The following is a 26464-nucleotide window of genomic DNA, read 5'->3' on the forward strand; positions in this document are numbered from 1 at the left end:
GTAATTCTATGTCCTTAGAGATCCATGAATATATAAGATGAAATGCGCTATGCCTGGCCCCTAAGCACTGATCAAATGCCTTCTGATAAAGATAATTGCAGGAAGGCAAATCTCTGCACTTACCTAGGAGAGAGAAACAAGGCCAGGCAGTGGGAAATTGTTTTCATGAAACAGTTCTGAACTGTGAGAATTAATTTCCAAGGGAATTAATATGTAACAGAAAGAGAAGTCAACTACAGAAAAAAAAAAACTCCACAGCAAAGGACAGCCACTTATTCACAAAGAAATAATGCCAAAAGCCTTGCCTTTTGGTTTAACCTATATCAGACAGCACGTGAAAAGATGGCTGAGTAATTATTATATAATGCTGTGGCTTATAGTGGGGGGTAGAGAGAAATCACAAAGGGGAAGAGATAGGAGAGAAAGTAGAAAAAGAGAAAGAAGATAATCATGAGAAAAAAGGAGTGCAACATGAGAGAAATGGGGGAAAGGCAAGAGAGAGGGAGAATGAGAGAAGAGAGAAATGAAATAAAGAGGAAAGAAAGGGCTTGTGGGGAGAGGTAGAGATTGGAAAGAAAGAGAGGGAGACATAGGAGAAATGGGCAAAAGGGGAGAGAGTATGAGATGAGGATGAGAAGGGAGAGAGAAGACTGTGATAGCAAGAGGGTGAGAGGGGGAGAAAGACAGCAGAGTAAGGAGAGAATTGAAATGAGAGGGGAGGCAGAGGAGAGAAAAGAGAGAGGAGAATGATACAGAGAGAAGAGAAAGACAGGAAACATAAGAGAGCCAGAGGTGGAAAGAGGGAAAGAAGGGAGAGAGAGTGAGGTGAGAGTGAAAGGGAAAGAGAAGGGAGAGCAGTGAGGGGAGTGAGGAGGCAGACAGAAAGATGAGAGGCAGAAATAGAGGGAGGGGGACGGGAGAGAGAGACAGGAGAGGGAGGATGAAGGAGAGTGTAAATATAAGGGTGACTTGGGAGAGTGATAAATAGAGACAGATGTGCGTGAGTGGACGGGAAGTGAAAAGAAAGAGATCGAAGAGAGGTGAGTGAAAATGAGGGGGGATGATCGACAGAAGGAGAGGGTATAGAGAGGAAAGAAAGATCAGAGAGAGTGGAATGAGGGGAAAGGATGGATGGTGAGTGCGGCAGTTTGAATGTAATTGGCCCCCATAATCTCATAGGGAGTGGCACTATTAGAAGGTGTAGCTTTGTTGGAGTGGACATGGTCTTGTTGGAGCAAGTATGTCACTGTGACAATGGGCTTTAAGGATTCCTTTGCTCAAGATACGGCCCAGTCTCTCAGTAGTCCCCTTGGTGCCTGCAAGATGTGGGACTCTCAACTCCAGCACCACATCTGCCTGCATGCCACCATGTTCCCCACCATGATGATAACGAATTAAACCTCTGAAAGTGTAAGCAAGTCACCCTCAACTAAATGTTTTCCTTTATAAGAGTTGTGATTGTCTCTTAGACCTCTCAGAATAGCTAAGATCAAAAACACTGATGACAGCTTATGCTGGAGAAGATGTGGAGTAAGGGAAACATTCCTCCACTGCTGGTGAGAGTGCAGATTTGTACAGCCACTTGGAAATCAGTATGACTGTTTCTCAGAAAATTGGAAATCAATCTACCTCAAGACTGAGCTATACCACTCAGGCATATAACCATAGGATGTTCAATCATACTACAAAGACATTTATTCAACTAAGTTCATAGCAGCATTATTGATAATAGCCAGAACCTAGAAACAACCTAGATGCCCCACAATGGAAGAGCGGATAAAGGAAATGTGGTACATTTACACAATGGAGAATTACTCAGTGGTAAAAAACAATGACATCTTGAAATTTGCAGGCAAATGGATGGAACTAGAAAAAAAATCATCCTGAGTGAGGTAACCCAGACCCAGAAAGACAAACATAGTATGTACTCACTAATAAATAGATATTAGATGTAAAAGAAAGGATACCCAGCTTACAGTCCACAACCCCAGAGAAGCTAGGTAACAAGGAGGACTCTAAAAGAGACATTTATGGATGCCCCTGGGAAGGGGAAAAAAGATAAGATCTCCTGAATACATTGGGAGCATGGTGGAGGGGAGGGGAGGGGAGAGGAGGAGTAAGGAGGTATGAAGAGTGAGGGGCCAACAGAACATGAGGGACTGGGATGGGTGAAGTGGGGGAGGGACAGAGAAGGAAAGAGATATCTTGATAGAGGGAGCCATTATGGGTTTAGGGAAAAATCTGGTGCTTGGGAAACCCCCAGGAATCTACAAGGATGACTCCAGCTAAGACTCCTAGCAATAATGGAGAGGGTGCCTGAACTGACATTCCCCTGTAGTCAGATTGGTGACTACACTAATTGTCATCACAGAACCTTCATCCAGCAGCTGATGGAAGCAGATGCAGAGATCCACAGCTAGGTACTGGGTCAAGTTCCTAGAGTCCAGTCAAAGAGAGGGAGGAGAGATTATATGAGCAAAGGGGTCAAAATCATGATAGAGAAGCCCACAGAAATGGCTGACCCAAGCTAAGGGGAGCTCACTGACTCTGGACTGATAGCTAGAGAACCTGCATAGTACTGAATTAGGCCCTCTGAATGTGGGTGACAGTTCTATGGCCTGGGCAGTCTGTGAGCCCACTGGCAGTGGGACCAGGATTTGTCTCTAGTGCATGAACTGGCTTTTTGGAGACTGTTCCCTTTGGAAGGATACTTGCTCAGTCTCAACACATGGGGGAGGGGTTGGTTCTGCCTCAATTTAATATGCCAGTCTTTGTTGACTCACCATGGGAAAACTTATCCTTTCTGAGGAGTGGGTGGGGGATTAGGTAGGAGCAATGTGGGAGGGCAGTGGGAGGAGGAAATGGAGGAGAACGGTGGTTGGTAGAAAAAAAACAACTTTTAAATAAAAAAACAGTTGCCATGGCTGTGCTGTCTCTTCACAGCAATAAAAACCTAACTAAGACAGTGAGAGAGAAAGGGTAAATACTATATGGATTTATAGATTTTTTTTTTAAAAAAAGCAAGAGACCAAGGAGATGCTAAGCCAGAGCAGTTGATCCCTTTTTTATTGTTTAGGATGCACTGGGATTTTACAGTTCACCGTTGGCTGCTTCTGTGCTACTATGTGACTGTGTACCATTGTGCTAGTTCCTCCGCATACACTGATTACATTAGCACATGCATCTGTACAGTTTCTTGTGTACATTAGTGTGCACTCTAGTATCAGTACATCGTTGTTGACTCTGTTACACTATAACCGTATGCACTGATGTACCAGTACAGCCATGTGCAGTGCTCACTTCAACATGCATGTGTCCTCCTGTTAATATTTCTGTATGGTATATACTACAAGGACATCCATGGCTCTGGCTCTTATACACATCTATGTGTGCTAAGCTACACTAGGACATTTGTGTGGGACACTCTTTTTCTTCGCTAGTACAGTGTGTTTAAAACTGTAAAAAGACATCCATGTACAGTGTTGTGAACTGCCCTTCCTGTACTTTACTGTGCACTACAGCAGTAGTAACACTAGTGTTTGCTTCAGTACCAGCACATCCAAGTGCACAGCTGCAGCAGTATATTCATGTGTGCTCTTCCTCAGCTGTGATTTGCTCCCTGGTTTACTAGAACATACTTCTGTCCTTCTGCCTCTTGCTTAGCTGTGATTTGCACCCTGGTTTACTAGAACATACTTCTGTCCTTCTGTCACAGTGTATCAATTTGTCCTTCTGTAATTGTACATCTGTGTGTATACATGTCATAGTACATTGAGTGTGCTGTTGTAGGAGTAAATCCATGTACACTGCTTTTTACAAATATCCATCTGTACTGATGTGCTCATACATATATGTACAGAAACTTACACTGGATTATCAGTGTGCACATCTGTATTCCTGCACTAATAATTCCACATCATTTCAATGCTATAGTAATATACTCGTATGCATTGTTTTCTAGTAGAGTTACACTAAATCCATTTGCAGTTCACTTGTATCACAATCTTTCTTCCTGCTGCGCTTTAACACAATTTGCACTGTTACATGTTCATTCAACTCTACTCCTCTACTCCTGTATGTGCAGTGCTGATCAGGCTTACCATGTACAGAATTTTACGAGTTCGCATGTCTGCTCTGTTTGGAAGTACCTCTGTTTACGCAGCAGCAGTAGTGCATCAGTATTTGCAAAGATGAAATTCTGTAGTGTTCACATAATAGTACATGGAAGGCCCCTGAGCCATAGGATTGACCAGAGCCCCAAAGGACGTTTAACTGTCAGGTTCCACTCACAGAATACTCCTAACTATCCTAATGCCTGCCTCTCCCCACCCCCATCCCCGACAGAGTTACAAGCCCAATCTCTGGAAATTAAATCCCACCCATCTCCAGCCTAAAAAGTTCCCAACCCCCAAGAAACTCTATGTGAGTCCTATATGCTGTTTAGTTTGCTGCTCTTTTTTGCCCTAGCAGAGGCAGCCATCCCCTTGGGTTTTCCCTCCAAATAAATCTCTTGTGTGAGATTTGTTGTGCAGTGTGACTTTATGATATTCCTTGGCTCTGGCTGCCAGAATACCTTTCCACTCAAGCTGTAAAGTTTCCGTTTTTTTTTTTTTGTCTGACTCAGACAGGCTCTCCTGGTGCCTGCATTTCCTTTCATGGTTTAAGCCACATGGGGCCCTGTTCCTCCTCTTCAGTTCACCCCAACAGACTCACCCTTTGTTTCACCATTTGCTCAGTACCCCAAACATCAGCAAGAATTAGATAAATTTCTCCTTTGGTAGGTGTAAACGTTTCCCTGAGTCTGAGGAAGTGACAGATGAGTGTATAGCACCCCTCTGGTGGTACTCTGAGGTGGGGGTACCCCCAGCCTTGGACTTTAAGGCTACAGCTGGCCCTCTTCATCTGACCCCATCCCACCCCCACGCAGTTGCAATCCTGCAGTTTCCAAACCAGGCTGTTGCTCCCCTTCCTACCCTCTTCTCCTACCCTTCCCCTGGAGCTGCCTATAATCCCACAGCTACTTTAGGCCCTCGTGGCTTTTGTGACCCCATTCCCTGGCCCTTTCCTTTGGATGAGACCCTTCCTCCTAGAGCTCAATTTTCATTCTTGCCATCTTGCCCCTAAAAATCCCTGGCACCAAGCACAAAGTCTCTCCACTGGTTTAACCATGCTAAGCCCCTAACCTGCTTTGAATATGGTAATGACCCACTGAATGGCTTTGTACTTGTTTGATCCTCACTGAGTCCTGGGGACACCCATGACTATAGCTGCAGTAGCATTTTCCTTTCTCTCATCCATGGGAACATGTCTTCCATACTTTTCATTCCCCCTTCAGATGCCTCTAAGAAAACCTCGAGCTTCTACACCTGAAACCTGACCTGAAAAATCTTAAATTTATTCACTTTTGCAATCAAATTTGGCATCAGTACCCCTTAGATAATCAATCCAAAGGCCCACCTAATGACACCTTAGACCCTATTATTGTTTGAAACCTTTATAAATATTGTGAACAATCAGAGAAATGGAAGAGATCTTCCCACTCCCTATTTCTCTGCTCCATGCTCTGTTTGTTTTTGTCTTGTCTCCCCAATAAACACACTGTGTATATGTCTTGTGTTTTAACTTATCATAGCTGGATCTGTAAGTTTGCAAAGTAGGAGCTAGGAGAAGGACCTAGCAGGAGGGGGAGACAGCAAAGGGGTAAGCCAGCTACAAAGTGCACACATCTTTTGGGTTGCCCAGCATGTGGGTATAGTCCCTGTAATGCCTTTCAAGACCCTGCCAGGTGTTCAGTTCTGCTTACTAAGATACTTGCACTTCTCCAACTATGTTCTCCTCCACCTGCTCTAACCACTAGTCTCCCCACTTCTACTGGGTGTCACTACAGAGCTTTGTTTACTTTTACTATGAAAACCACACAGGTGTTCCAGGATACCTTTCCCTTCTGAGCTGTAAGTATATAGCCTGGCTTCTGATGGCCAGGATACCTTTCCCTTATGAGCTGTAGGTATAGCCTGGCTTCTGATGGTCAGGTTACCTTTCCCTTCTGAGCTGTAGGTATATAGCCTGGCTTCTGATGGCCATGATACCTTTCCCTTATGAGCTGTAGGTATAGCCTGGCTTCTGATGGTCAGGACACCTTTCCCTTCAGAGCTGTAACACTTCAATTTTGATGCCAAAACTTGGGACTGACTACGTCCCTAGCTATTTACTGTTGGGTTTCCTCTCAGTTTATCCAGCATCTCCAACTGGAAAGCACAGACCATCCTTGCTCTCCAGGGCCAAGTATAGTCACTGGCCACCATAAGTACTACAAAATTGGTGCAGAAGAGGTGGTCTTTGTCTCTTCTTCAAGAAAGAAAGTTGCTGGCCAGGCGGTGGTGGCGCACACCTTTAATCCCAGTACTCGGGAGGCAGAGGCAGGCAGATCTCTGAGTTTGAGGCCAGCCTGGTCTATAAGAGCTAGTTCCAGGACAGGTTCTAGAAACTACAGGGAAACCCTGTCTCGAAAAAGCCAAAAAAAAGAAAGAAAGAGAGAGAGAGAGAGAGAGAGAGAGAGAGAGAGAGAGAGAGAGAGAGAGAGAGATAGAGAGAGAGAGAGAAAGACAGACAGAGAGAGAAAGAAAGAAAGAAAGTTGCTTCAATGTCAACCAGTCAGGTATAGTAAAAGATAAGATCTCATAACTTCAAATAGATCTTCAAGAAACAGCTTGATGTCTCTGAATAGTGGTTCATTCACAGTCCAATGTGGCATTGGATGCTACCCTTCTTAACCCCTTTCTCCTGTTTTTCTTAACCCTACTAGTTGTACCCTACCTTATAAACTTCCTGTCTATATTTCTTCAAAAACAGATTTAAAAGATCTCTAACCAAACTTTAAACCAGTTGCTATTACAAGATTACTGACCCCTAGCTACAGAGTCAGAGGTCAATGACTCTGGTCCTGATAATGAAGATCAATTTTGCAGAAAGGACTTCAATGCCATAATTCAGCAGGAAGTAATCTATTGGTAACATTGCCCCCTTTCCCATGACCTGCTTGTTTATCAATTATAAACATAAAAGGGGGTAATATAAGCTCCTTGAGCAACGGGCCAGACCCCTCCCCCCAAAACCTCTAGCTACCAGGTTCCACTCACAGAATACTCTAAATGCCCTAATTGTTGGACCCTCCCCTGACCCTACAAAATAAAAAGCCCAATCTCTGGACTTGAAATTCCACCAATTTCCACTGTTAAAAGTTCCACCCCTTTCTCAAGAAACTCTGTATAAGCCCTGTATCCTGTTTAGTTTGCTGCTATTTCTTGCCCTAGCAGAGGCAGCCATCCCCGATTTTTTTCCTCCCAATAAAACTCTTTTGTGAGGTTTGCTGTGCAGTGTGCTTTGTGATAGTCCTTTGGCTCCCAGCTGCCAGGATACCTTCCATCCAAGCTGTAATGCTTAGAGTACATGCGTGTGTGAAGCTTTATTAAGTGCATCTCTAATCACTACTCTACTATTACATTTGTGTGCCTGTCTTTGCTAGTACAACCATGAATATTGCTATAGTGCATAGTAAGTTCCAGGACAGCATAGAAAATCCATATCTTAAACAAAATATATATAAATAGATCGCCTTGGGCCAGTGAGGTGAGTTGGCTTATATGGTAAAAACATTTGTCAGTGAGCCTGACTACCCAAGTTGCATCCCTGGGCCCCATATGCTAGAAAGAAAGGATGTTTGTTTTTGTCCTCTGACCTTCAAATACACACCTTGAACACCCTCCTTACCCCACACCTAAAGTTAATTTCTTTATCAAGGTGCTCAAGCATAGAAACATGTTGATCACTGCCTCTTTTCACGTGTTAAGAAGGTTCCAATTCAACAGTGGAAAGCTAAAGGTGGTGTTTGTGCGACCTCTTCTGGCAAATAGGCCTTCATGCAGTTTTACCTGAGCAAATGCAGAGGTGCAATAGCAGTCTGGGCATGCCACCTACCTTCAGACATTTTTTGTCAAACATTGTGGGTCATTTTTGCAAAAGGAAAACCTAGGTGTCCACTAACTGCAAGATAACTCCACTGCTTCCCACTCACCTCCCTCTAGTCATTTGAACTGAGGAGACCATGGTAAAATAAAATAAAATGGTATGAGTATGTATCCACAACCATAGTTATATCTGGGGGAACCTATATACAGGAATGGTCCATTTTTAAGAGGATAGTGTAACCCTGCCTTTCATGAATATTACATATTCATGTTTCTTCATGGGAAATACCAACAGTAAACTGCAGGTGAAGCTAAAGAGGTTATGGAGAAGCAGAAATGTAGTTAAAGAGCTTAGATTAGAGAACGGGGTCAGTCGGGGTAGGGATGGGGATGGGGACAGAGGTTGAAAATAGCGTCTGGGCAGTTAAGAGTGCTGTATGTAGATCTGGTTCCCAGTCACCATATCGAAGCTAACAATCGCCTGCAGTTTCCAGTTCCAGGACATGCAGTGCCGTTTTCTGGTCTCTGCACCTGGCACTCATATGGTGCACCCATAGACAGCATAGCAGGCAAAACACCCATAAATATAAAAGAATAAAACTGAGAAGAGGAGGAAAGAGAGGGAGAACAGGAGAGGGAAGAAAAGAAGGAGATGGAGAGACCACACGTACAGATGGTGTACAGGTACAGGTCCCAGTTTCAACCTTGGTGCATAACCTATTTCCTATGCAGAAAACACAGCTAGACCCATAGAACGTCAGAATTACCTAGCCAATCAGAATTACCTGTAACCTAATAACACCCCAAAAAAGCCCTCATTTACATAGCAAGAATTGCTTGCTGGGAAATATTAGGCAATATTGCTCACCCTAATCTAAAGAGGATTCTTTCTGTGAGTCTAATCATGGAACCATAAACTTTGATATGTGCAAAGATAAACTCCCAGCCTTAATTAATGGCATTATATAAATATCTCTCAAAGATAAACTCCTACTTTCAGTCAAGGGTATTGGTAAATGTGTATCTTCCTAAAATACTCCTCCCTATAAATATCAGTTATCTCAAAGAGTACAAGATTAGAAAATGTTTATAAACAAGAGGGTGCTGCAGGGTATTTGGTAAGAAAAAGGTATCTATGTAAAATAATACTGGAGTGGGTGCACACAATTATCCTCTAAGCCAAAAGCATAAGGCTTTCTAACTCACTCATTTCTCCAGACATTATTACAAATTTATTGAGTGTGATTTACAAAATCACACATGTAACACTTGGGGGTTTTGTGGGTTTTGCATTTTCTACTAATATTTTATTCATTTCAGTTCTTGTCTGTGCCTCGCTGGTTGCTAGGTTTCTGAATTCATCTTGGCATGATGAAGTTTGATCTTATACTCTCTGCCCAGAAGTAAAACAACATTCTTTATAATATCTGCAATGACAAGTTCATTTTGGGTGTCTCTTTATTAAGAGATGTATCTCGGAAGAAGAATGATTTCCTTTTGTTCATGTTTAGCCTATAACTATTGGAAAAGACCAGGCTGGTCTCCTATTCCTGGAGATTTGCCAACATCCTCCTTGAGTACGGAGACTAATAGCACACACCATCATGCCAGGCAGTTTCTTCTTGGCATCTCAAAAACACAATTAAATTCTGATGTGCTCACTATAAAATATGACATTTGTTAATGGGATTTAGGCCAATTGTTGAATTCTTCCATGACATCTGATGTGACTTGTAAAGTGAAAACTTTTATCAGGTCAGAAGACACTAGCATGGGTTGTCCAGTGGCCTTGAGTGTCCTGGAGTCCCTAAGTCATACCTTGGTTCTGAAAGACCTTTGGACTTTTGTTGAGCTGAGGAGTGAGCGTGGATCCCACTAGAGAGCAATTGTGCCTTTCTTTGACTAAGGTTGAGTTTTTGTTAGAAAGATGGAACACTCTTGAGGGGAGGATGACTCAGGTCTGCCCTCATTCTCAACTCTGGAGCAAACCAAGGCAACTATGGCAGATATCGCTCAGGTACACTGAATTTATACTTCTACTAGGTTGTAACCTACAAATGGTTTGCACGTTCTCATAGCCTCAGGATGAACACATGAAGACATTTTGCCAGAAAAGGTTGAAACAGAAACACCACCCTTCTTTTCTCTACTTGAAGAGTGTGGCTATCATGCCTGACTAACTTTACACACAGCACAGATCTGTAGTCAGAATGGAAGAAGATGATACTTTAAGTCTTATCACTAACATGAATTAGAAGTTGGCATGGGAAGAAAATGACAGAGCCCCACATTGGAGCACCGGACTGAGCTCCCAAGGTCCTGATGAGGAGCAGAAGGAGAGAGAACATGAGAAAGAAAGTCAGGACCGTGAGGGAACCTCCAGCTGGCGACAGATGGGGAAGGTGACTGAGCCCCACATTGGAGCACTGGACTGAGCTCCCAAGGTCCTGATGAGGAGCAGAAGGAGCGAGAACATGAGGGAGAAAGTCAGGAACGTGTGGGGTGCGTTCACTCATGGAGACGGTGGGACAGAACTAAAGGGAGATCACCAACTCCAGTTGGAATGGGACTGATGGATCATGCGACCAAACCCATCTCTCTGAATGTGGCCAACAGCGGGGGCTGACTGAGAAGCAAAGGACAATGGCGCTGGGCTCTGATTCTTCTGCATGGACGGGCTCTGTGGGAGCCTTCTCAGCTTGGTCGATCACCTTCCTGGACCTGGGGGGAGTTGGGAGGACCTTGGACTTAGCATAGAGTGGGGAACCCTGATGGCTCCTTGGCCTTGAGAGGGAGGGAGGGGAGGTATGGGTGGAGGGAAGGGGAGGGAAGGGGGAGAAGGAGGGGAGGGAAGGGGGAGGAGGAGCGGAGGGAGGGGGGAGGAGGAGGGAAGGAGATGGAAATTTTTAAATATAAAAAAAAATAAACCATGAGAAAAAAAAACTCTTTAAAACCCATGAGAAGCTATAAAACATTATTCATTGTGAAAAAAAAAAAAAAAAAAGAAGAAGAAGAAGTTGGCATGGGGTCCTATTATATCACACAATGTTATATTGAAGTTAATACCAGAAAACCTGCTGCATCCTCCACCCAAACTCATATGCTCATCTCAAGTGAATCACAGAGATCTTCTACTCAAAACCTGCTACTCCCACCCAGCCTGTTGCCTTGTCCCAGACCTCAATTCCAGCAGGAACTCCCTGGCCTCTCTAACCAAAAGAGCAAGGAGGCTAATGGCAGATCTTCACCTCTCCCTCCAACCCCCCAGGCTCATCCCAAGCTCTATAGCAGATTTTCCACCGTGGCCTCTCCTCACTCTCTGCCCCCATTCCCAGGGGATGAACTAAGCAGATTACAGTGGAATGCCCTGCTCTCATTCCTCCTATGAATGCCAGATGTGCCCCCTCTCAAGTCCTTCCACATTCCTAAGTGTCAGAACCCAATACCCAGAAACACATTCTATCTGGAACCTCCCGTGACCACACCATTCAGGACCCCAGAAGAATTTTCTGAGTAGTAGTGCACAGCCAGCACACTCTCCTAAAAGCCAGAGAGGAAACAGAAACCTAGAAACAAAATATCCACCCAACAAAGACAAGAACAGATATATTAGCATGTAGAATTACAATTTTCTCAATGCTGACATTGTCTAGACACCAGCATAGAAACAAAACCAATAACAGCCAGGACAATATGTCTCACTAGAGTCCAGCAACCCTACCACAGAAGGTCATGAATATTACAACATACCTAAATCACACAAAAAGACCTTCAAACATTATTATCAGTATAATAGGGATCATCAAAGGGGAAATGAATAAACCCCTTAAGGAAACCTATTAAAACACAAACTGTGGAAGGAAATGAATGAAATTGTTCAAGACTTGAACATAGAAAGAGAATCAATCAATAAAACTTAAACTAAACAGTGACATCAGGAAATTTGAAGGCAAACTAGAAAAAAAGAATCCTGAATAAGGTAACCCAGACCCAGAAATATAAACATAGTATGCATTCACTCATAAATGGATATTAGTTGTAAAGTAAATGACAACCATGCTACAATCCACAGACCCAGAGAGGCTAGGTAACAAGTAGAGTCCAAGTGAGGGGAGAGGACACTTGGATCTCCTGGGGAAGAGGAAGTAGAAGAGATTTCTTGGGCAGACTAGGGACAGATGAGACTAGGAGCATGAGGGATCAGGTTTGAGAGGTGGGATACAGGGAGAGAATACTGAAAGAAACAACTGGAAAGGAGTTGGTGGAGGCTGCTGGTTCATTTCCCAGCCACCTAGACTTCTGAAATAATCACACAGAAACTATATTATTTGCAATACTGTTTGGCCAATAGCTTAAGTGCATTGCTAGCTATCTCTAACATCTAGAATTAACCAATTTCTATTATCTTATATTTTACCACGAGGTTCGTGGTCTACCAGCAAGGTTCCGGCTGACAGCTCATGTCTTTCTCCTCTAGTGGCTACATGGCATCTCTCTGACTCTGCCTTCTTTCTCCCAGCATTCAGTTTAGTTTTCCAGCCTAGCTCTGTTCTGCCCTACTATAGGCTCAAAGCAGTTTCTTTATTCATTAACCAATAAAAGCAACACATGTACAGAAGAACTCACATCAGAAAGGAAAGATAAATACATGTGTTCACTAATAAGGGGATATTAGCCATTCAGTAAATAATGGCCAGGCTACAATCTGTAGACAGAGAGAGGTTAGGTACAGAGTAAGGGACTAGAAGGAACAGATAGGAAAGAGAAATAGAATGCATAGATTTAGATGGGTGGGAGGGCTATAATGGCAGGATCAAGTGGAGATAGAGCAGGTTAAGGAAAAAAATATGGGGAGAGGCAACTAAAATTAAGAGACATTTGAGTAGTAGTATGGAAAGTTAATACAGTAGAAACTTCCTAAAAATACATATATATATATATATATATATATATATATATATATATATATTCTAAATAAAATCTCCCAGTGGGGGAAACAGGGTCTCAACTGCTCATTTTTTGTAATCAAACAAAGCTTTCTATACAAGGATTGGGTTAGGTATAATTGAATTGTTGGCCAAAGAGATCCCATGGAAATCTCCAAACAACCTATTATGTCACCAAGACAATAGGTTACTATCCACAAACTGATACCAAGGCCCCATTGCTGAAAGACAATATATAAACAACTCATTGATTGAATATAGAAAAGGGAAGCTGGTGCCTACCTAGAGACTTCATCCCTACAAACTAGCATTTTTGGTGTAGGAAGATGCTCTCCACTCTACCATAGAATAACATAGAATAATAATTATACCATAGAATAATGACAGCCACAAACCAATTGGTCTACAATGGTGTATTGTCTGCAAGATATGCTAGGAAAATGGTGGCACAAAGCTTGTGGGAATAACCAACCAATAACTAATTTGACTTAAGGCCCATTTCATGAGATAGAATCCATACCTGACACTGTGTAACCAAGAATCAAAAACTAGCCCAGGGATCTAGGGTAAAAATAAATTCTACTGGCCTAAGAAAAAAGTGATAAAAACAACTCCTTATGATATCCATAGACCAGTGCCTTGGGTTTCCTCTCGCAATAGAGATCCACAGTCAGACCCACAGTCACCTAGAGAGTGAGAGACCGTGGAACACTAAGTCCTAAGTGGGATATCTTCATCAAATCCCTCCCATCAGAGCTCAGGAAACCCAGTAAAAGAGGAGGAAGAAAGACTGTAAGATGCAGATGGGATGGAAGACACCAAGAAAACAGGGCCCTCTCAATCAACATGATCAAATCTCATATTAACTCTCAGAAACTGAAGTAGCATGCTCAGGGCCTGCAAGGGTCTGCACCAGGTCCTGTGCATACATATGTCAGGACCTGCATGGGTCTGCACCAGGTCCTATGCATACATATGTAAATATATTATGACCTCCAGTTTATTGGTTTTCCTTTCTTTGGTCCAGTCAGTGCTTATCTATAACAGTCCTGACTGTCAAGAACTTGCTCTATAGACCAGACTGGCCTTGAACTCATTGAGATCTGCCTACCTTTGGCCCTCGAGTGCTGGAATTAAAGGTATGCACCTCCATATCCAGCTCAGTTTGGTGTTTTTATGGGATTTCTGAGGATGCAAATGAGTGGGTTTATTATTCGTGTGCCTTCTCTTGGTCTTATTTCCTTCAATTAATTTATCCTGTTCAACTTCAATGTGATAGTTTTTCTTTTATCTTACTGTGTTTTATTCTGTTATATTTTAATATTAAGCCTTTTGTTTTCTAATGAGAGACAGAAAAGGAGTTGATCAGATGGGAAGACGGAAGTGGGAAAAGTAGACAGAAGAGAAACCGTAATCAGGACATATTAAGTGTGAAATAAATCTATTTTCAATAGAGGGAGAGAATATAGGTTGGTACAATTGTCTCTTTGGTCACTGTCCACCCCCTTGAGGGTGTTTTATTTTACTCTTTAATCAGTCCTGTCTTTCTCATTTAAAAAAAATCAAAAAGTTTCATTTAGTGGTACTATTAGGATTGCACATCATTTGAAAGTAAATATACCTAATCAGCTCTTCAGTTCTACATATGTATGTGCTAGAGAAAATATGAAAGAAATGATGAAGTTCATGCTGTACGGTGACCTAAACCCTAGTGAGCAGAAAAAAAAAAAAAAGGAGAAAGAAAATAAGAAAGAGAGAGAGAAAGAGAGAGAGAGAGAAGGGAGGGAGGGACGGAGGGAGAGAGGGAGGGAGGGAGGAAGGGAGGGAGGGGAAGAGAGAAAGAAAGGGAGGGAGGGACGGAGGGAGGGAGGGAGGGAGGGAGGGAGGGAGGGAAAGAGAAGAGAAGAGAAGAGAAGAAAAGAAAAGAAAAGAGAAGAGAAAAAAGGAAGAAAGTCACTATCAAAATTAAGAAAGCATTTCAAACTGATAAACCATTAATTATTATATATGAATTATAGGAAAAATAAAGCAAAAGAATATCTTAACAAATATTGTTCAAAAAGACTAGATATATTTTTATTTTTAATATTATTAGTAGTAGTATATGAGTGTGTGTGTGTGTGTGTGTGTGTGTGTGTGTGTGAATGTGTGTCCAAGTGTATGCAAATGCTATGTGGTCTTGTTCACAAAATGCACTACCAACTGCACACAAAACTCTGTCTTTCCAAGGCAGTGTCCCCAGTGGCTCTGGACTAAAGTGTTTATTAAGCCATTCTACCTCCATGTGAAGAAGTGGTTTCAGGTTGACAGCGTTACATGTAACATGGTTTGTTTTTGTTGTGGTTGCTGCTGTTTGTTTATTTGCTTGCTTGCTGTGTTTTGTGTGTGTGTGTGTGTGTGTGTGTGTAATTCTAAATTATAATTTAAAAAATTGTTTATTTTTTGTGTTGGGTTCCCTGGAACTGGCATTGCAGATGGTTGTGAGCCAACATGAGAACTGAACCCAAGTTCTCCACACAATAAACAAGTGATTTTAAATCACCGAGTCGTCTCTTCAGCTTCCTAATTCTAAATTCTAAATCTCAGAACTTACATGCTCTGGAAATCTCTTCGCTCACCGTGTCTTTCCTTTGGCTCCCTTCCCTGTCCCATGAATCACTTTGGTTTCTTACTAGGCCATTATTCACAGGCCCAAACAGAACTGAAGCTTCACACACCACAGCCTTTCTCCACAAAGACAGCACCCTGTTGCTTGCTTTGTCACTGATCCCCTCTCAGAGCAGTCTTCTTGGTCCGCCCCTATTGAGAGTGCATGTAATATGGATCGGGGCCACAAGAGGGCAGAGAATCGCTTTCGGAGGAAGGCCTTCCTTCAGGTTCAGTGATTCTGTAGAGCATGCTTCTTAGACTGGACATGAGAGAGTTCCCCTCCTGACACCAGCAGCCAGCGGAACCCTATCCTATCCTGTGTCCCGGTGTGTGTTTCGAGCTAGCCAGGATCAGCTCTTGGTTCCATGTCTGCCAGCTGCATCTTGGAGCAAGGATAGAAATGAGAAAATGAGGTCACTGAATTGTCTTTTTAAAGCAGCCAAAGATGTAAATAATTAATTATATCAACGTTACACAAACCCCTGCCAACACCGAAGTTATAACGGTAAATTTGAATGGGAAAAATGTACATGAAATTGTTCATGAGAAATTCTCAGATTAATTCACTGTCTGGACATGAAGATCAATGGACTTGGATTATATGAAAAGAATACAATACCCACATACAAACCCTGAGAGATACCAACTCCTGATTCTTGACAAAGATGAAAATAACACTGAACGAAAGTGTTTTCAACAAACATTATTGAGAAGACTTGAAATCCATAAGCAGAAGAACGAAACTAGATCCTTAACTCTGAATCTCCATAAAAAGCAACTCTAAATAATTGAAGGCCTTAATATGAGACAATAAATTCTAAAACTATTAGAGGAGAAAGAAGGAAAACAATTCAAAATGCAGGTGTAGACTAATATTTTTAGTTTATCTCATATTTAGCTCCTTGTCTACAGTGCGTGGAGGCTCACCTGACCAAGCACAAGCTGTCAGAAGCTGTCTTATAATCTAACCAGCTACAACTAGCTGAACTCAAAGAAAGGCTATCTGAAAGCACAATAACACCATATGTATGTCCCTGAAAACTTCAAGCAGCCAGCTGGGCTTATGTGACTGGCCCACATACATTCCTACTCTCTTCTGCCTAATTTGATCATCTCATACCCAACTATAAACCCTCTTATTTGTCTTCTTCAGCACTGAAGTTTGTGCTGTTTTAACTACAGGCTTGGTTCTCACTGTAACATCCATGAGCAACATACAGTTTCCACTCCAGGACCTTTTTCTTTAATACCTACAGACAACTAGTTTCTGCTACATTATTTACAACAGTTAAGTTATAGAAACAGCCTAAATATTCCACAGCAAAGGAAAGGAAAAAGAAAAGGTGTATTATATACATACTGAAATTCTTTCAAGCATAAAGGAGATTAAACGTATATATTTGCGAGAATATGATGCAACTGTAGATAATCCTATTATTAGAAATAAGCCAGTCTCAGAAATACAAGTATCTTGTGTTGTGTTCTTTTTGTTTCTGTTTTTTTATGTGTATGGTTATTTTACCTGTACGTCTGTGCACTACATGTGTGTCTGGCGCCTGAGGAGGCCAGTGGAATCCCTTGAGACTGGAGTTAGTCGCCATGCGGGTGCTGGGAATTAAACCCATGTTCTCTAAGAGCAGCAGGGCTCTTAGCCACTGATCATTTCTCTGACACCAATGTTATGTCTTATCGCATACATGATTTCTAGATTTTACACAGATATGGAAAAGCACGTATGTCTATATGACATTAAAAAAAGTAAAACTGGGAGAAGAAAGGTGGTTTTGGAGGCCAGAGGACTTGGGTGAAGACGGCAGCAGCCGAGGCAGTGAACTGCATCAGGGAGGTTTCCTGTGGTCAAGCAGAAAGCAGTGAGAAGCCCAATGCTGAGGACATGATGCCCAAAGACTACTACTTTGACTCCTATGCCCACTTTGGCATCCATGAGGAGATGCAGAAGGATGAGGCACCCACTGTTACATACAGCAACTCCATCTTTCACAATCGACACCTCTTCACAGACAGGGTAGTCTGGACGTGGGCTCAGGCACTGGCATCCTCTGCATGTTTGAAGCCAAGGCAGAAGCCCACAGGGTCATTGGGATTGAATGTTCAAGAATCTCTCATTGTGCTGTGAAGATTGTCAAAGCCAACAAGTTAGACCACATGGTGACCATCATCAAAGCCAAGGTGGAGGAGGTGGAGCTGCCCATGGAGAAAGTGTACATCATTATCAGCGAGTGGATGGGTTATTGTCGCTTCTACGAGTCCATGCTCAACACCATGCTGCATGCCCATGACAAGTGGCTGGCACCTGATGGCCTCATTTTCCCAGACCAGGCCACTCTTTATGTGACAGCCATTGAGGACCGATAGTACAAAGACTACAAGATCCATTAATAGGAGAATGTATATGGTTTCGATATGTCCTGCATCAAAGACATGGACATCAAGGAGCCCTTGGTGGATGTGGTGTAACCAAAGCAGCTGGTCACTAATGCCTGCCTCATAAAAGAGGTGGACATTTATACAGTCAAGATAGAGGACCTGACCTTCACCTCCTCCTCCTGCCTACAAGTGAAGAGGAATGACTATGTTCACACATTGGTGGCCTACTTCAACTGCGAGTTCACCCAATGCCACAAGAGGACCGGCTTTTCTACCAGTCCTGAGTTCCCATATACACACTGAAAGCAGATTGTGTTCTACATGGAGGAGTACCTAACAGTGAAAACTGGTGAAGAGATCTTTGGCACCATTGGTATGAGGCCCAATGACAAAAACAATTGTGACTTGAACTTTACCATTGACCTGGACTTCAAGGGCCAGCTATGTGAGCTCTCTTGATCCACCACCTACCAGATGCGCTGAGGTGGCGCCAGGCTGGCCCTCCTGCAGAAGGGGGCTTAGGGACTGGGCTTATGGGATGGGAGGGTACATCATGACTGTGTTTTTCATAACTTGTGTTTTTATATTATTGCATTTACGCCAATAAATCCTCAGCCAACAAAAAAAATTAAAACTGTTCACACATTAAAAAAAAGAAAAGAAGAGGTAAGAAAAGATAGCATAATAGTGTTAAGAGGGAGAATATGACCACAAATACAGTACACATTTATATGAAAATTAGACACATGCATACACTTGCAGAGTAATAGTAGGATGGGTCAGGAGGTCAAAGGACTTGATGAACAAGTCTGAGGACCTGACTTCAGTCACTGGAATCCATGGTAAAAACTAAGACCTGAAAGTTGGGGCACATATGAACATATACACATATAAATACAAAAGTAAAATTTTTCAATGTGTGGGTATATATGGCAGATGCCACAAGAAATATAAGATTAAACAACGTCAAATTGCTGGTTCTTTAGTTTAATAATATTTGTATATTCATTCAAACCTACATGTGTGGATAAATTTAAAAAAAAAAACTTATAAAGATGGGACTACATTCTATAATTTAAAAAGGATTTCATATTGCTTAGGGGAAAAGAAACCTAGAAGGTACAGAAGTGGATTGCTGTGTGTCTTTGAGGGTCTACCTTCCCTGGTTGTTTCCTTTCTTCTTCTCTGATCCTTTCTACCTTGCCAAGAACTGCTCAGGATTCTAAAGACTATAATGGACTAGAAATTTCCAACATTAGGAGCTCCAGTAAACGCTTGCTCTCTTACTGTGAGGTATCTTGATTACTGAGACAAACAAACAAAACGGGACATCTGGTGGCTGGAGGGATGGTTCAGAGGTTAAGAGCACTTACTGCTCTGGCAGAGAACCATGATTTGTTACCTAGCACACATGCCACGTAGCTCGCAACAGCTGGTAATTCAAGCTCTAGGAGGAAGTGAAGCCTCTGGCCTCCTCAAGCACCTGTACAAACACACACACACACACACACACACACACACACACCACATACACATACACACACATACACAGCTAAAACAAAAATAAAAGGAGAATTATGGCCAAGAAAGAACAGCATCATTGGCATGGTAGGAAGATAATTTACATTGCACTTTGGGCAGGCTCTCCACTATACGGGCATATTTTGTACCATAGGAGAAAAGCATTCTTCTCTCTGTTTGCCCAATCAACAAAAACTCAGCTCAAAAGTTCTGGCTTTTTAGGATTCTGCCTCAAATTGTGTGGCATGCTGGAAAGTATAAATCTGTCTTTAGATCATATAGGTGGATGAATAATTGCAGAAAGTACAGGGCACTACACAAACACATACATGTCCATGTACAAAAAGATAAAAATCTTTGGCTTCCTTAAATTAAAGAGTTAACAATATTGTCAAATAGTATGTAATTCAGAAAAGAAAATAAACACACAGACATGTACACACACACTCATGTGCAGACTAACAGATACAATCCATAGTTTCCACCAATTAAAGGGCTAAGAATGTTGCCAAATAGTATGTAAGAATTGTAGCATGAGTAATAAAAACCCAGAGACAGATATTGGAGTTCAACCTGAAGATCAGAGAAGCAAAACAGCCAAGCCACTAGAGAGCTCTTACCTCTATAAAATCTTCAGACTGAAAGAGAACAAACAAGTTACTGTCTCATTCTGACTAATATTCCTCTCTAGTGCTGGGATTAAAGGCGTGCACCAGCACAGCCTACCCTCTAGGGCTAACTAGTGTGGCTGCTGGGATTAAAGGTGTGTGTGCTACCACTGCCTAGCCTGTATGGTTGATTAGTGTGGCTGTTTTTCATTCTGGTCTTCAGACAAGCTTTATTTATTAAAATACAAATGAAATATCACTAATTTCCCATTTTTGTCTAAAATACAAAAGAGGGCTATTACTAATATAAGAAAAACTACATATAGTAAGTACAATAACTATATACAATATATGCAGGCAGTAAATATATAAACAATGTCTGGTCCATTTGCATTTGACAAATTCAGAGAAAATACTCCATATCTATCCTGTCTTGGTGAGATCAAAGTCTTGTACCTAATTTACTTTCTATCATAACTTGTTTTCTGCATCTGGTAAACAAGGAAACTATAACTATCTAATCTTCAATTCCCTTAGAGACCCAAGAAGAAAATAGTATCAACTTCCAAAAAATGTGAGAAATGACAGAAAACACTAGCTGCCTGGACAGTCACCCAAAGTTCCTTTGCAATGCTGGGCATCCATTTTTGGCCTACAGGCCTAAAATATTCGACAACTTTTCAGTAAAGTAGGATTTTCTGAAGGGCTGTCCCACCTTGTCTTAACACTGTTTGACAGTCACTCTCCTTTGTGTCCTGCTTGTTCAGTTAGGACAGCATACTGTCATCAGTTGAGGCAAGGGCATTTTCTTGCCCAGGGGTTTCCTTTTTCCCCAAAGAAAGTAATCTCAATGTGAAGTTTCTTCTATGCCCATTATTTTCTCTGAAGTAGATTGGTGCTGCCAGGAATAGACATGTCTCATTGTCATAAAAAAAAAGAACCTATGCTATTAAAACATCTTAAATGCCATATTCTGTAGATCTCTGAAGTATTTGAAGATGACCTGTCTGTCTAAAATATATCGTTGTTTGATCTTGAAAACATACCTAATGTGACTACAAGTTCAATTATAATAGGTGACTAACTACTAATCTGCACTTCCTTATTATCCTAAACAGTTGGTAATACTAATTTTTAGTGACTAGAAATTTGCATTACATTTTTAGATGAGTTGTATAGGTACAACACCTTGAACAAGAGTAGAAATGTATTACAGTATATCTAACAAAATTAATTCAAAATTGGAATGATATATAAAATTTGAATACAATATACAAAAATCCAATCCAATGTAAAACATTTAAAACTAGTAGTTGCTTTTCAAAGGTAGATTTTAAAATCTACCTTTTCATGTTATCATATCTATATCCTCCCTTTTTTCTTTTCAAAACAAGAACCTGGAACCTAACTTCTTTCATTTAGCTTTTTTCCTGACTGCTACCAATAACAACTTGTAACTAATCCCACTAAACAATGACAAATGTTCATAACTCATTGAATGACTAAAAACCAGCCACCCTACCTATTGAGAATGTGGGTGTTGTATTCTTAAATTTACTTGCTGCTGTCTGGGGACAATGTTGTCTTTAGGGGATCCTGAAAAGAAAAACTTGGGTTAATTGTCAAGTCCTGAGAGAGGTAACTGTATCATTTGTTGCCCAGACTCTGTGTAATAGGAAATTACAGGGTTAATCACAAGTCCTGGCTAGAGTGGTCTGTTAGGCTGGATCATCTCAGCTAGCCACCTCAAAATTGTTTTGAGCAGGTTATAGTCCAAAGCCAATCTTCAGGTTGTGTTTTTTTCAGGTTAGTAGTGTTATCATAGCCCTGGAGGAGTTACCGTTGGGGGACCACATCCTCCTTTGGGAGACTTCAAAGGTCATTGTTAGACATGCTCAGGGTTCACTGCAGAAAACTGATAGAGACTCAAACCCAAAATTCTGTAAAAAAAGGTGGACTAAACCCTTTTCTAGAATTAGTTAGTATTCTATATGACCATTAATATAATGACAAAAGTTTAATATATATATATATATATATATATTAATTTTATGAAATTTATACCTTAAGAAAAGTTGTTAAAGAGTCAATATAAAACCAAATCCCCAGACTGACTTTAAACTCCCTCTTCCTCCCTCCTGGGATTTTAGAGGCCCCCACCACACCTGGCTGGCATTTTCAAACATTAGCTTTGTAACTTTCAAAAGAAAACAATGTATATATGTCTATGTTGTTTCTTACCTGGGACAAACTATTCTCAAGTGTGTTACTAAACTGTTTGTAAATAAAAAAAACAAAGAATTATGAGATTAGTGACAATAAATTAGTCCTTAAATATTTGTTTATCTTCTGTCCCATATCAGGTGGTTCTTCTGATATGAGACAGAGATTTTGGATTTTAATTTGAAAAGCATACTAGGGTTTAGAGTTCTTCTCCACACCCCAAACTCCAAAGCTAGCTTTAATCTTTTAATGGACTGGAACTACAAAAAAGACTATTTGCATTATGTGTCTTTAGATAATAATAAAAACAAATATTTGGGAAGATTTGTGAAATTTTATCCTGTTGGAAATGTGATACACCAATAGACCAATTTACTCTTTTTCTTAAGAAATTTTTTTCTGGATTGTTTTTCTTTTTCTTCAGATGTCTCATTTGTCCAGTGGTCTTTAGATTCCTTAGCTGGAAACCTTTATTCTTCTGAAAAGACAGAAACAAAACCTTCTCCAACCCTAATTTTGGGGATATTCTTTTTTGGCAAGTTATATCTCATCTAATGAAAATCATTTGTTAGTTTTATAGGTTAGTTTAAATTAAACAGCCATTTTACATTAATGAACTATCACCTCTTCTAATTAAGAAGTATCTCTGGTTCAAATCAAACAAATTTTTATCAATTTTGATGGTACCCATAGCTTTTATTCTCCTGTGGAAACAAAAGCAAAACCACTTTCTCCATGTAACACAATGTTCTGGTTTCCACTCTGAGGTCAGTGCATCTTTAAAGTATATCGGATGATTTAATTCTGTAGTTTCTTCTACTGTCCAATGTCTCTCTGCAGCAGTTGTTTCTTTCTCTTTCTCATTAGCATTTGGAAAATTCAAAGTTAATAAATCATTATGCAATATATTTCTTAGGGGTATTTATTATCCCTATCTGTTTTGTTATTCTTTAGAGTTCATTTTGATTTCTCAATAACTGTTTGACCTACTGGATTCTGAAGTATACCTGTAATATGCTTCATACTATAATAAGCAAAACAAACTGTTTCATTTTCTTAGAGACATATGATGGAGCATTGTCTCCCTATATTTCTGCAGATATATCCATGATGGCTATAATTTCTAGCAAATGTGTGATTACTGAATCAGCCTTTTCCAAACTCAAAGCAGTTGCCCATTGAAATCCTGAATAGGTATAAATGGTGTGGTGTTCATATTTTAGTTTTCCAAAATATACAAAATGGAACATATGCATCTACAAGATTTCAGTTTTAGCTGATAATTCCATGGGACTATTTAAGTCTTTGTCTCCATCTAAGGTTTCTTTAAATGAATCAGGTATTTAGGACTTATCCCAATAGTGTGTCATAAATGGGAAATGTTCTCTAGCAATCTTTGGAAGTCATTATGAATCTGCAATTGATCTCTTCTAATTTGTACCTTTTGGGATCTAATTTTTTGTAAACTTGTTTTATAGCCTAAATAATAAAATCTCTTCTTCATTTTTTTTTCAGGAGCAATTTGTAATTCCCAACAAGGCAAAATGTTCTTTACCTCTTCAAACATTCATTTGAATCAGACAGCAAAATGTCTCCATGTAATGGTAAACTATATAGTCATGAAATTGCTTACATATCATTTCCAATGATTGACTAACAAAATATTGGCACAAGGTGGGGCTATTTAACATTCCTTGTGAGAAAATATTTCATTGATATTTCTTAGCAGGCTGAGAATTATTTTAAGCAGGCACTGTGAAGACAAACTTTTCTCTGTCTTTTTCTTGTAAAGATATAGTGAAGAAACAACCTTTTAAATCAGTAACTATAAGAGGCAATTCTTTAGGCAATAAAGGAGGCAAAGGAATGCCAGACTGCAGAGAACCTATTGGCTGAATCACCTTTTTAATAGCTCTTAGATCTGCTCCCATTCTCCATTTTGCAGATTTCTTTTAACAAGAAATACAGGAGAATTCTGTTTTCAATATGCTGAGCACTTAGTTGCTCCTTTAACAGCTGTTCTAAAGCCTGCAGTTTCTCTATTGTTAAAGGACATTGCCTATCCCATACAGGTTTGTCTGTCAAACCATTTTAAAAGTAGAGCTGTTAGTGCCTTTGAAACAGCAGCTGTTGTGTTCTGTTCTTGTACAACCTGAATGGCCAGTGACTGGTCTTTATAAAACCCATTATTTTTCCAGAAACATATGTTTATCCTTCATTTCTGAGATTGGGGAATGTTAATCTGAGTATTCTATTGTTGTAATAAATCATGTTCCCACAAATTCATTGCTATGTTAGTCACATATGGCTTTAATAGTCCTCTCTGTCCTTCTGTCCCTATACATTCAACCAATCCCATGCTCTCTTTTATCTGAGATAAAGTTCCAATCGCTAAAAATTGAACATTTAAATCCTGAAGAGGCCAATTTGCATACCAAGTTTCTGATAAAATTATTGTTACATCCACGTATGTGTACAAGACCTTTAATAACATCATTTATTAATATTTTTAATTGTTATCTTTGTTCATTTATAGAAGTTTGCCAGAATACTCACTCTATGGTTTCTCCTGAATTTTTTGTTCTTTCTTCTATAGTTGTTCTATTATCCAGAGCAGTATGGTTTCTGACAATAGGCATTAGGTTCCTTAATTGCTCTGGGAAGGAATTTCCTCTACAATGGCAGAAAAGACTGAACTGGATTTGGCATAGGAGCCTGTAAGAGGCCCCTCAGAGTTTCCCAATAGCAAAAGATTACCTTGAATATTCTATAGTCAAATGTCTACCTCTGCCACACCTTCTACATAATCCAGAAGGGAGACACATTCTGAATAGATTATTCTTAGAAAAAACATTGTTTCCAGGAATGCCCTGTCTACAGTCCCTTTTAAGGTGACCTTGTTTCCCACAATTATAACATTTGACATTTTGGTTTTTTCTCAAACCTCTGGAAATCACCTCTTCTATCCATGAATCATCATGTTCATGAGATTCAATATTAATTGTATCTTGGATCCATTCCTCCAAAGGTGTTAACTTTGACTTTAATGGCCTAATTATCCTTTTGTATAGAGAACTGGCATTTTCAAAAGCCAAAGACTCAAATACTATTTGCTAGTTTCTGAATTTGGCATCATTCTATTTACTACTGACATCAATCTTTGTAAGAAATACATGAAGACTTCCTTTGGGCCCTATATAACATTAGTAAATGGCTTAATTTCCTATTTCTCAAATTCTGTCCAAAGAATTCAAAGCTGTTGTGTGTGATAAACAGGGTGTGGCCATCATATACAGCATTTCTTTCTATAGTAGCATAATCTCCTCCAAGAATTTGATCTTGGGAGATTTCCCTACCTCTAGCTTTACTCTGTTGTTCAGTAGTCTTAGCCTCTTCTCAGAACCAGGTACTGTGTTGCAATTGGGCACCAGGTTCTAAACAACCTTTAACCAATTCTACCCATTCTTTAGGGATAATTCTATTACAAACTGACCACGAGTTTAACATTTGCTTCATAAAAGATGAATGTAATGATTGTTCTGTCTTTTTAAGGGACAAGCTATGCCCACTCCCTCCCCCATCCACTGAGGCAGGCAGGTCTTCCTTCCTGCTTGCCACCTTAGTCTCTCTCTCTTTTCCGGCTCCCTCTCAGAGAGGCAGCTTCAGTCTCCCTCTCTCTCTTTCTGCCTCTCTGTTCTTCTCCCCTTCTCCCTTCCCTTCCATAACCACTAAACGAATATCCAACCTCATTTTGCACAATCTGCCTATCCATCTATCTCCTGCCCACTGCTGTCACATGGCTCACCACCAGGGATGCCGCTGGGGATCAGCCACTTTCAGAGACCTGCTGCATGGTCTCATGCACTGTCTCTGCCTGGAACTGGCTGCTTTCAGGACCCACTGCCTGCCACTACTTGGGGACCTGCAGTGTTTTTGCTGCCTGCTGCCGCTGGGGATCCTGTAGCATTTTTATTAATCCATTACATTGGTGCCATGACTCAGATAGGCTCTCCCACACTGAGTTCCTCTTCTGGGGTTGGGATCCTGAACTAGGTATTTTTTTCACAACCACATGTTCCATATGCCTGAGTGTGATTTCTACAGCATGATTTCTACTCACACCACCAGCTTCAATTGGTGAGTTTCCCCCATTCTGGTCAGC

At 40.7% G+C, this 26464-nt stretch overlaps 1 pseudogene; it reads left to right on the top strand.

Annotated features, from left to right (window-relative positions):
* LOC119817290 overlaps positions 1–18433 on the top strand; it is a 188162-nt pseudogene extending 169729 nt beyond the window's left edge.
* Positions 18434–26464: the final 8031 nt, after the last annotated feature.

Source organism: Arvicola amphibius, chromosome 6, assembly GCF_903992535.2.
Source record: "Arvicola amphibius chromosome 6, mArvAmp1.2, whole genome shotgun sequence".
NCBI classification, from domain to species: Eukaryota; Metazoa; Chordata; class Mammalia; order Rodentia; family Cricetidae; genus Arvicola; species Arvicola amphibius.